Consider the following 10,794-nt stretch of genomic DNA (forward strand, 5'->3'; position numbering starts at 1 on the left):
TGGGCTCCGCTGCCACCGGCCCTGCCGCGCCCCGTGTCCCGGGGACCACGAGAGGGTCCCAGCCCCGGCCGGTTTGCGCTCTCTGGTCTTCGAGGCTCCGGAGGCAACCCCAGGAGCGGGGCTTTCCCTGCTTTCGTGGTTGTTTTGGATGGACCCTGAAGACTCCATGAGCGTAATTCCTTGGTTCGAAAGGTGAAGTTGGTGATACTTAGAGAAACACAAAAAGCAAGAGGAACAAAAAAGCAAGCTGCATTTTAAGAAAACTATCGAGTTCCCCTGTGTTTTTGGGGACCTTTTAATTGTTTTTAATCAAGATCCTCACTGCACTGGCTGGGTGTCTTTGAAGTGAAACCTCTTTTAGATTGAGATTTAAATGGATAAATATTTGATCCTTTGTCCCCGATTAGTTTCACCCGCATCGAGAGAGTGACTGAAAAGGATGGGAAAGAAAACCAGCAATTCCACTGGAAGACACTGAGGGAATTACGGTCTGGCAGGAGCTGAGAAGTAACAACCCGAACGAGAGCAGCTAATTAGCCTGATGCTCGAAATGCCTGGTGCGCCACCGACCCCCTTGGCAGATCGAGTGTTGCAATGGGCGCAAATGACCTAATCCCTGGAAGAGAGCCATCTCTTCCCAGTAAAGGAGCAAGATATTATGGGATGCAGTAGTCAGTGTGAGGCTTTGAGCGGTCAATGCTCTCACCATGGAAAATTATAGGTGGAGTGCCACACTGCTTATTCTCCTGGTGGTAGTTTTCACCTGCCCACCGGCACGCGGGAGCTGCAAGCTTTCAGTGAAGCGTTTCGTGTCCGCTGTACAGGACGTGAGGAGCAAAAGCGGTGCCTGTTCTGAGTTACTTTTCCCTGGGAAACACTGAAGGTCATAACAAAGAGAAACTGGAGCGCTGTTATGTCTGTGATGTTTCATCGAGCAGGCAGGCTTCTTGCCGGACCCTGACCACAAAAGCCTAGGTACGAATCCAGTCAGCTCTGGAGTGGTTTATTGTTTTGTGGCCACAACAGACTGAAAGGAGGTGCCAGCTCTCATGCACAAACACATTTCACTTAGTGCTGCCTGCACCATTCAAGGATTTGGTGGGTGCTGCTCACTGCACTTCCACCCTAGCAGATAGGGCTGGCTCGCACCTACGGCCCCGCAGAGCTGCCAGCGGCTACCAGCAAAAAAACTGCACCATCTCCAAGAGCAAAACCAAACAACATCCTTGTATCCAACCGCCACCCATCGTTGCACTGCACAGTATTACTGTGGCTCAGTGTTCAGAGAATGTTCAGGCAGTTAATGCTGAAAATGCCATCATAGGTTAAACACTATCTTTCGGTGCCAACACCCGGCTCCCTACAGCACAGATGAATGGGAAATGGGCTGCCTGCTGGAAGAGAGAATCTGCTTTGATTTTCCTTGGCAGACAACCCTGTGCATTTTTGGAAGTGGAGCAAAAATGGTGCCCAGGTTCAGTTTGGCCATTTCTCAGGAAGATCCCCAGTCCCATTTCACGTTTTGAAAGAAACTGGGCAGGAGCTGTCTGAAAACAGCTTCCCACATCCAACATCACACTCCAAAACAATTAAAGATTTGTCGCAGGACCCAACAGCCCCCTCCTGGGCACAACACAAACGGCCAAACCCTTCCCTTCAGCTCATCTCTCAGACCTTGTTCTTGGTGTGATTCCCACAGCCCGTAGCTTAGCTTCCTCCTCCTGAAGCACTGAAACGTTTCAGCAAGGGGAAAGAGCCAATACCTTATAACAGAACAAAACACCCAGCCCACTCGACCGCAGCGCAAAATTTGCAGCGAGACATCGGTGGGATCTGCCACCCTCTAGCTGGGCTCTCGTGGGGAAGGACAGAGAGAAACAGCCCACAGCTATTTTCTGCTTGCGATAATTATAGTATCAAAGGCTGAACCAACAGGTTCTTTAGCAAGGAGATTCCCTGCAGCTTGCAAGATACAGATATCACAATACCCCCCAGATTCACAGCTCAGGTTTCAGGTGGCTCAGAATAATATTGTGCCATATAATAATTTCATGTAATTCCTTGTTCAAGCCGAAGAACTCAATTGATAATGACTGTCTATAAAAGTTAATAGCAGGCTACATTAAAACGCTTGCAGGATTAACTCTAGGCAACTACAACAATATATTCCTAGCAGGAGAACCATCACCAGCCCTTGGGCTTCGTGGGTGGTTTCCTGTAGGCCCCATTTTTCGAGCCTGAACCAGACGGGAGACCAGCACAGTGGGCTCTCTCGCCCCATCCCTGGGGCATGGCCACAAAGCCAGAAGCCGAGATGCTGGGGGAGGGTCCAGAGCCACCATGGGCAGCCACTGCTGGGTCTGCAGTGGCTGGAGGGATGCTCGGGGACGCCAGAGCCCTCCTCACCATTTTCTTTCAGCAGGGTGGAGCAGGGAGGTTTTGATCCCACCGCCCTTGCGTGCCGCGTGTTATGAGTCCACTCACCGTGAGCCCGGCAGTCGGGCAGCCCGGAGCCCCAGGAGCTCCCGCTCACCATCCGGATGCTGCTGTCCTGAGGTCGCCGGCAGGAGGGTAGTCCAGGCGTGGGATCGCAGGCATCTCCAGCTGCCAGGACGGGCTGCCCTTGCTCTGGCTGTCACTAAGACCCTGCTGTCCTCACAGTGAGGTTCAGCTGAGGTGACTTGCCCAAGGGCACCAAGAGAAAAGGGTGGTGGAGTTACTCCACTCAAGCCCGAGCAACTTCACAGAAGGGAGTTGAAAGCGCATGATATAAATCAGGAATGACTAATTGCTGCTCAACATGGCTGCCCTAAACCTCTCCTTTCCACTGGCCCCTTGGCCACCTGGACCTTTCCCCACCTGGCTGAGAGCAGCACAGGGGCTGCTGGCAGCCTGGAACAGCCTGGGCACAGGGTATCACCCCATTCCCACTGCCGCACACCTGGACACTGCCCCCCATTTCCCTCCAGACAGGGTGTTCCTGCCCAAATTCAATTACAGAGGGTTTCAAATAAATAAATCCCTGCTGCTGCCTCTGTGGGGAAAAGCCAGGCACCAGAGCAGGGCAAGTGCCACGCAGGGTGAAAGCAGCAAATATTTGCTTCGCCATCCCTACAGTTACACCCCCGAATCTTTCCGTGCCTCGAGAGAACCAAGGCGAGAGCACGGCCCTGAGCAGGTAGGAGCCCTTTATTTAGCGGGAACATATTCCCAGGACATCCCTGGCTCGGCAGACCCAGAGACCGAAGCGGTGAGTTAGCGCATACAGATCATCATTTGCCGAAGCGCGAGCCCCGATGCACCTTTCCAGGGAAGCTCTCATTTATTATGCATTGTCATTAGCTGCAGCAGGGCCTTCATTAGAGCTGGAGTTAAGGTCTGTTTTGGCTGCCTCATCAGCATCAGTGAACTGCGTCCCTGCGAGGTTTGATACAATTTAATTAACCTAATTAAAAGCTCTGATTGCAGAGATGATTGGGGTAGAGCCAGCAGCGACTGCATATTTATAACGAGCTGGAAGGTGCGGGACTGGAGCCAAATGATATGCATCTCTAATGAGCTGGTGCTATTGAAGTGTGGATTTGGAACACTAACATTTATTTTTGGCAACAATGGCCAGTTTATCTTCATGATAGAAACGATCATGGCTTGATTGTACATAGCAGGGAGCCCAGCGCCACGCTCCCAGGGATTTTCCAGCCCTGTGCAGCCCCACACAAGCACCCCACGGCCTGGCCGTGCCCCGCTGGTCCCCCCAGTGCTCCACCACCACCTCCACAGGCAGGCAGACACAGCGTGCACCCCTCCATCGCTCACACACCTACCTGCGAGCGTCACCCACGCAGCGTCACAAACCCTAACTCCGTGCCGGCAGCCCCAGATAACCCGGGGGGAAGGTGCCAGCAGGCTTCTCCTCCCTAGCCCCCCTCTCCTGCCCTACAGCCCTGGTTGGGCCCCCGGGACGAGGAACCTGCCTCCATTGCTCCTCCAGGCGTCAAATACCCCACGCCCTGATCTCTTGTTGCTCACCAGACAACACAAAGCAGCCCAAAGTGGAGAACTCCCAGCCTGCAGCCCAGCAGCCAGGGCAGAGGCTTTAAGGTCTCTGCTGCCTCAGCTGATGAGTGAGCACCAGCACCTGCCCCTGCCCCACCCAGCACAGCGAGAACCTTCTCTCCTCTTGTTTAAAGATAGAGAGGCCATCACCTTTGCAGCTCTGTGCTGTGTCAGAGTGTGGGGGCTCCTGGCAGCCCCCAGGTCAGGGAACCCTCGGTGCTGAGGGTGGTGGGACACTGGCCCAGGTTGCCCAGAGAGGCGGTGCATGCCCCATCCCTGGAAACATTCCAGGCCAGGTTGGCCGGGGCTCTGAGCAACCTGATCTGGTTGGAGATGTCCCTGCTCCTGGCAGGGGGGTTGGACTGGGTGGGATTTGAAGGTCCCTTCCCACCCAAACTGTTCTATGATTCTGGGCTGCAGCTCTGCCTGATGGAGGAGATGGTGATGGCCTTTCTCTCTCCATGTTTAAAGGCTACAAACTCCTCAGACCTGAGGCGAGATGTGCCACCAGCCCTCATCACCCAGGGCCCGCAGCGATGCCCTGGCGCAGGGTCCGGCGCTGTGCCCACACCAGCTCTGTGTTTGCAGCTCCACGGCTGGGGTGTCAGCCTGAGCAGTGGGGTCCCGCGAGGCTGCAGAGGTTTTGCCTGGGGACTGTGGGTGCAGGCTGCAGGCAGAGGGGACCGCTCGCCATCAGCCACCCCAACCTGCCTCCTTGCCCCTCCAGTGTGGACGTGTGTGAGCGAGGCAGCAGCTCGCTCGAGGGGCTGCTCCCTGGTTGGGTGCCCCCAGCCCTGGCTTTCCTCTGGGCGCAGGGTCAGGGTGCTGCGGGGAGTCGGGGTCCAGTGTACCCGGCGGCAGGAGGTCCCGGGTGTCCTGGGTAGCCAAGGTACAGCAGCAAGTCTACTGAGCCACTTGGAAAATTTGCTCCATGCTAATCATGCTGAAAAAAAGCCCTTCTGATAAGGAGTATGAAATGGAAGCATAGCTAATACTCATCTCTGAGCGCCATTAATCTTTAAAACTGGAACAATAAGTGAAAACACTGCAGGGCATATGAAGCAAGGTGTGATTCACATCTGCTTCTCCGTGGCCACCGCCTGATTTATTGGCGCAAGGCAACTTTCCTGCACGGTTTCAACAGAGCCGCATTACATAACACCATGGACTGTTTTGCTTCCCTTTATCAATCACAGTATCTCCTCGATTTTTTAAACAATCTGCTGTCCGTCTTCCCTGGTGCCGCTCGGGAGCACAGGAGACAAGTCCCCCAAACCCACGACCCTCTCCCGGAGCAGGGCTCCGGTCTCAGCCTCTCTGGAGACGCCTCATTCCGCCTGGCCGTGATACCGGCCCGCGATGTGGGGAGGTTCCTCAGCCCGAGCGCACTGGCGAGGCAGGGCAGGGGTCTCCCAGGGCCCCGCAGCACAGCGGGTGCAGCGTCCCTTTCCCTCCCAGCTGGGCAAGCGCTGGCTGGTGCACAACCGGTGTGGAAGCGCCCGGGGTACCCGTCCTCTCCTGGCACCGCACAGACCCTCGCTCCCAAAGCCAGAGCTCTCCAGGTCCTCTGTCGCCCAGACGTACCGCATCCATCTTCACACTCGATGCCCTTCGTTTTCAAAGGTCTCTCGCTGGGATTCACTTTCTTTTGTTTAAATTGTGGCTTTGCTGAAGTGACCTTTCAGCTGACGCCAAGGAGAGGTGGGCAGCTGCTTCCCATCCCGGTCCCAGAAAGACTGCTGACCTGGGGCTTTGAACAAGTTCAAAGCGTTGCTTGCCTTTTGGCCATACTCCTCAATAGAGCCTTTGGATGGATTTTTCTCCCACACTCCTGAAAAGGCATCATCAGAGACATTTCCCCTCACAGGCTTTTTAATATTTACACGGACTTTGTGAACAGATAATCTATTCCACCTTTTTTTTTTACCCTTTTAAAAGTACACGCTCCCTCTCGTAGTGCAGTTGGAGGAAGCAGTGGCTGCTGCGTGCGGGCTGATTCGGAGGGCTGGGGGGACAAGCAGATCTGGGGGGGGAATGCAGATTGCTCTGAACCGCGCTCGCTTGCCTGCCGGCAGCTCACGGCACCATCCAGCATCCCAGGGCAGCCGCAGACCTGGAGTGGCCCTGCCGAGTCCCACGTCTCCTGCTGCAGAACAGAGACAGTCCTTACAACCTTCCTCCCACTACTGACTGAGCCCAAAGCTGATCATCTTGTTAGCTGGAAGACCATCCAAATGCAAAAGAAAATGCTTCTAAAAACTGTCCCATAGATTGCCAAGCATCTTATAAAGCCTGGCCATGGGCTTAACTACATCAAAATCATACGGATGCTTTTTGTCAAAATCGTTCTAAGCCAGGAAGGCAGCAAGCAGCTTCCAACCCAGAAGTGTCATAGATGTACTTGCAAATGTTTGTCCATAATTTTGTTGATTCCAGGCTGCAAGTCCAGGAGGGACTGTCAGATCCTGTGTTCTGATCTCCTGCACGCTGCCGTCTGCCGTGTTTCACTCAGAGCGCCAAAACTGAGCCCAGCAGCTCGAGCTGGGCTTTGGTGTTTCAATCCCAAGGAGGATGAGCCACAGCAGCCTCAAGCCGGAGGTTCACCCCAACCAGGGTGTTGGTGACAGCAGAGGAGCTGAGGGGAAAGATGCCTGAGTGTTCCCAAGAGCAGAAGCCGAGGGAGAGGAAGGCAAGACCTCTATAGTCCTTGGCATTTTCATTTGGACGTAAACTTCTTCGCCTCAAACCTGGTGAACATACGAACCACAGACATATGTGAGCAGAGCACAGCCAGAAATGTCAACGGAGGCTCGCGGGTGCTGCTCCACAGTGCACATCCTGTGCCTTGCTCCACGTGGTGTGAAAGGTCTCTGTGTAAGGCTCGACAAAATACATTGGGCCAAATGTTCACTGGGGCAAAAATCCTCCTTCACCATCGGAGATGACAGGACAGCCCTAGACCGGGAAGCTTGTGTAAACTGGAAGCATTACTGCCTGCTGTGGGCAATGCACCCCACCCTGTCCCCTCCTGACATGGGTGGAGGACAAGCAGGGGTCCCTGGCCAGGTGGGACTGTGCCAAGTCCGGCCAGCCTTCCCTGTTTCAGGAGGAGTCTGAGGAGATGAGCTCAGCCTCTCTTAGCAGCTGCTCCAGCGACTGGTGTCCCTCTGCTCCGGGGAGCCGCTCCTCACTGCGGGTCACTCTGGCTCCCCTCAGCGCAGAGCCCTGGCCGCTCGGCTCTCCGTGGGGCTGAGCTAGAGCAGTCCCAGGACAGAGACGGACCGGCGAAGAGGAGCGCGTGGTAGTAAGGCCGGGAGGTGCGTGCCCTGCGGGGAGGCTCCCCGGGCCGCGGGATGCAGGGGCTGCCTGCGGGGTGAAGCCAGGCTGGGGCGCTGGCCCCAGGCAGCCCCTTCGGTGGGCCAGCGATGCCAAGAGCGGCGAGGCACACAGCTGCGCAGAGGGTCACATTTTTTCAGTCCGTGTTGCCCTAACAAACAAATGTCCCAGGATGCAGACAATAATGTTTTTATGAGACTCTAAATTCTAAACTCAAATGCTCTTTGTAGTGGACTAATAGCCAACACGTGGCCCTTCGTCTCATGCTGAACTTTCGTGGTCCTACAGGGGAAAAAAAGGCCCTGGTGAGCATCGACACTGAGCACTTTGTTCTCACAGATTTGTAGAGCAAAGAGAATAATGTATTGAGACTCTCAGCCCGTGCCAGTTTGGCTGCGTTTGTCCTTCTGAACTTGCCCTGAGAGATAATGTTTCCTTCTAATCTGCTGCCGTCCACCTACAGCAGGGACCCAGTGAATAATTCTCCCAAACAAGCCTTTATTCTTAAGACTCTCTCCAGCCCTAACCCTTTCTCCCCCTTACAGGGTGATTGTTGTGTTCATGACATGGTAATAGCCTGAGCCGTATTCCAGCCCACACTTGCCATGGCCACGCAAACAAGGTTCAAGCTGCCCTGCTTTCGGGATAATGCTGCTCATTTGGCATTATTTGAAAGAATGTGCCACGCATCTGAGCGCCAGGCACGCTCGCTTCGCCAGCCTGCCTGCGTCAGATCGCAAGTCGGATACAGTGGCTTCGCTCTCCAGCGAGAAACCAGCACGTCCTCCAAAGAGCTCAGGCTTTTTTTTCCACGCATGATAATAAATGACTATTGTACTCCTATGGGAAGAAGACACAAGGAAGAGGAAACAAGACTTATAAATCTCTGGTTAATACATGACAAGTCCTTTCTATTTTCCTCTGTTCAGGTACTTACGGCACCCTTTCACAACGATTTTTGTAATAAGCCTGTGTAAGCCTCACAAATTGCCCTTTATATCTGCAGGAGACGGGAAGCTGCAGGGGATGAGCAATGTGCACACTGAACGCACGAGAAACTCGTTATCCATCTGCTCCTGGAAGTCAGTCTCTAGGGACAGCTGAAATGGGTGCCCCTCCGAAAATACCCAAGGGAGCTCCCTCTGCTCTAAAGAGATGTTAATAACGTCAGGGCTGGCTTCAGCGTGCCTTCCAGCGGGATCAAGCTAAGCCGAGGTCAGCTACCGTGGTCAGGCACTGACAGGAGGCTTTGTTCCCGACTGTGCTCCTGAGCTTACGAGACCGGCGAGGGTCACTCTGATACCTCCCAGGAAGGGTGGAGAAACGGAAGCCTTCAGATCGTACCAGCCTTAACCTTGGAGCCGGCTGACAAAGCGTTCCTTTGCTTCGGGGAGGCCGGCTGACTCAAGTCACCGCTGTTATTTGCTGCGGAGCAAGGGCTTAGCGCAGACTGACATTGGCATCGCGTGCAGGTGTCACACAGCAGATACCACCCGCTCGGTCCGTAGGGACGTGGCGGTGCGGGGTGAACACCTGCGCGTGTACACGACACACACGTGTGCATGCAGCTGGATGTAGGAGCACGCATACAGAGAGACCTGTGCTGAACGCGATCTGCGCGGGCTGTTCCCAAACTAGTCTGTGCATGGCAGGGGGGTTTCTCTCCAGGAAATGTTAAGAAAAAAAATCTCTCACGTGCAAGTTCTCACACGAGCAGGGATATGCAAAAACAGGCGAGCATCCGCCATGCACATTCACACTCAGCATGGGTACAAATGCTTACGTCTCAAAGCAGTGGGGGAAAATACCAGAAAGGCACAGAGAGGCTTGGCTTCCCCAGTCCGTGCTTCGTGCTGTGCGCTGCAGCCCCTGCATACCCTGCCTGCCCAAAACATCTGCCCGTGGACGGATATCCCCCACCATCCCCACAGCTTCGGCCCTGCCCTGTTCCCAGGGCTGCTCCCAGAGCTATCCAGCTGTGGGAAACGTCCCCGCGCGGGACAGCGTGTTCCGAGAGAGCAGGAGCTCGGAAAACCTGAGCAGGAACGGCAGTGTCCTTTGTGTATCACGAGGCTGGGCTCCTGCCAAATTCCTCTGCACCCACTGCCTCCATTAAACGTGTCAATCATTTCTTGGCAATCCAAGCCCCAGAGAAGAGTTGAGAGGCAACTTCAGACAGTTCAGTTGCTGTCATCGATGGGTGAAAAATACACGCTGAGCAGGAGCCGAGAGCAGGGCTGAGCTCTGCCTGCACGGAGAGCGAGGCTGCTGAGCCCTTCCTGCCGGGAAGGGAAAGAGGCAGCCAAAGGCAGACCCTCACGGGGTCGTGGACTCCGTCAGCCCGAGAATTACCCCCGATGCCTGCTGTTCAAGGACAGCCCGCAGGTCTCGGTCTCGCCGGGTGACTGGGAAGGCCAAGGGGGAGCATCAAGGTGATGGGGATACAGGAGTGCCCACACACGGCGATGCTGGCATGGGTGGGCAGGGGGCTGGGGCAGGCAGGGAGGCAGCTGCGATCTGCCTGGACCGCTACCCGCTAGTGACGGCAAGGCGGCATACAGGGGCTGGAAGGGAATCGGCTCCCATTTCTGGAGCTGAACCAAAGGGAAAAGGCTGGGGCCTTTGGCTCCCCGCCCGTGACACCAGCTGCAGCGGCTGGGGTGCTGGGAGGGAAGGTGCCCTCGCTGCCGGGTGGCACCTGGGCTGCCGTGGCAGGGCCAGCAGTGCTGGCACCCGGGGAACCACGCGGCTCTTGGGAACAGAACAGGAAAGTCCGGGTGACTCAAAGATTCCTGGCACAGCTGGTGCCAGCCGAGCGCAGGACAAGCAGGCAGGGACCCGCTGGGGGAGTCTGGGCAGAGAACCCTGGGGCTCAGGAGCGGAGACGAGGGGCCTGGGAACGTCTGTCAAAAGCGGTCTGGGGGTCACTGGGGGAAGGCCAGGAGGGGGCCAGGCTGCCAAGCGATGGCGGGTCCAGGGGCGTGAGATCAGGAGCTGCAGTTACTTCTGTTTCACACGGCAAGACGAAAAGGACGTTGCATGAGAACGGAGCTGCTAACTGCTCAGTTGTGCCCACAGCCCCCCAAAGCCCAGCGTGGCCAGCAGCCTGGGCCCCAGGCCCCTGCGTGTGGGCTCAGCAAGTGAGCTGCTCCCGGGATGCCGCGCTCTGCCCCGGGGTCAGGGACCTTCCTGCTGGCAGATGCCCCCACTGCCCTGGCAAGCGCTGGGCACCGGTGACCGGCTCCAGCCCCGATTCCTCCCAGCCCTGGCCAGCGCTTCCTCCGTCAACAGCGATGTTAACGCGCTTGCAACTCCTGTACTCGGCCCAGCCCAGAAAGCCACCCCGCATGCGGACACCAGCATCCTGAGAGGCTCCCCGAGTCCCGCCGGGGGCTGCTCTGC

The sequence above is a fragment of the Chlamydotis macqueenii genome, chromosome 22, assembly GCF_036417535.1.
Source record: "Chlamydotis macqueenii isolate bChlMac1 chromosome 22, bChlMac1.mat, whole genome shotgun sequence".
Classification (NCBI taxonomy): domain Eukaryota; kingdom Metazoa; phylum Chordata; class Aves; order Otidiformes; family Otididae; genus Chlamydotis; species Chlamydotis macqueenii.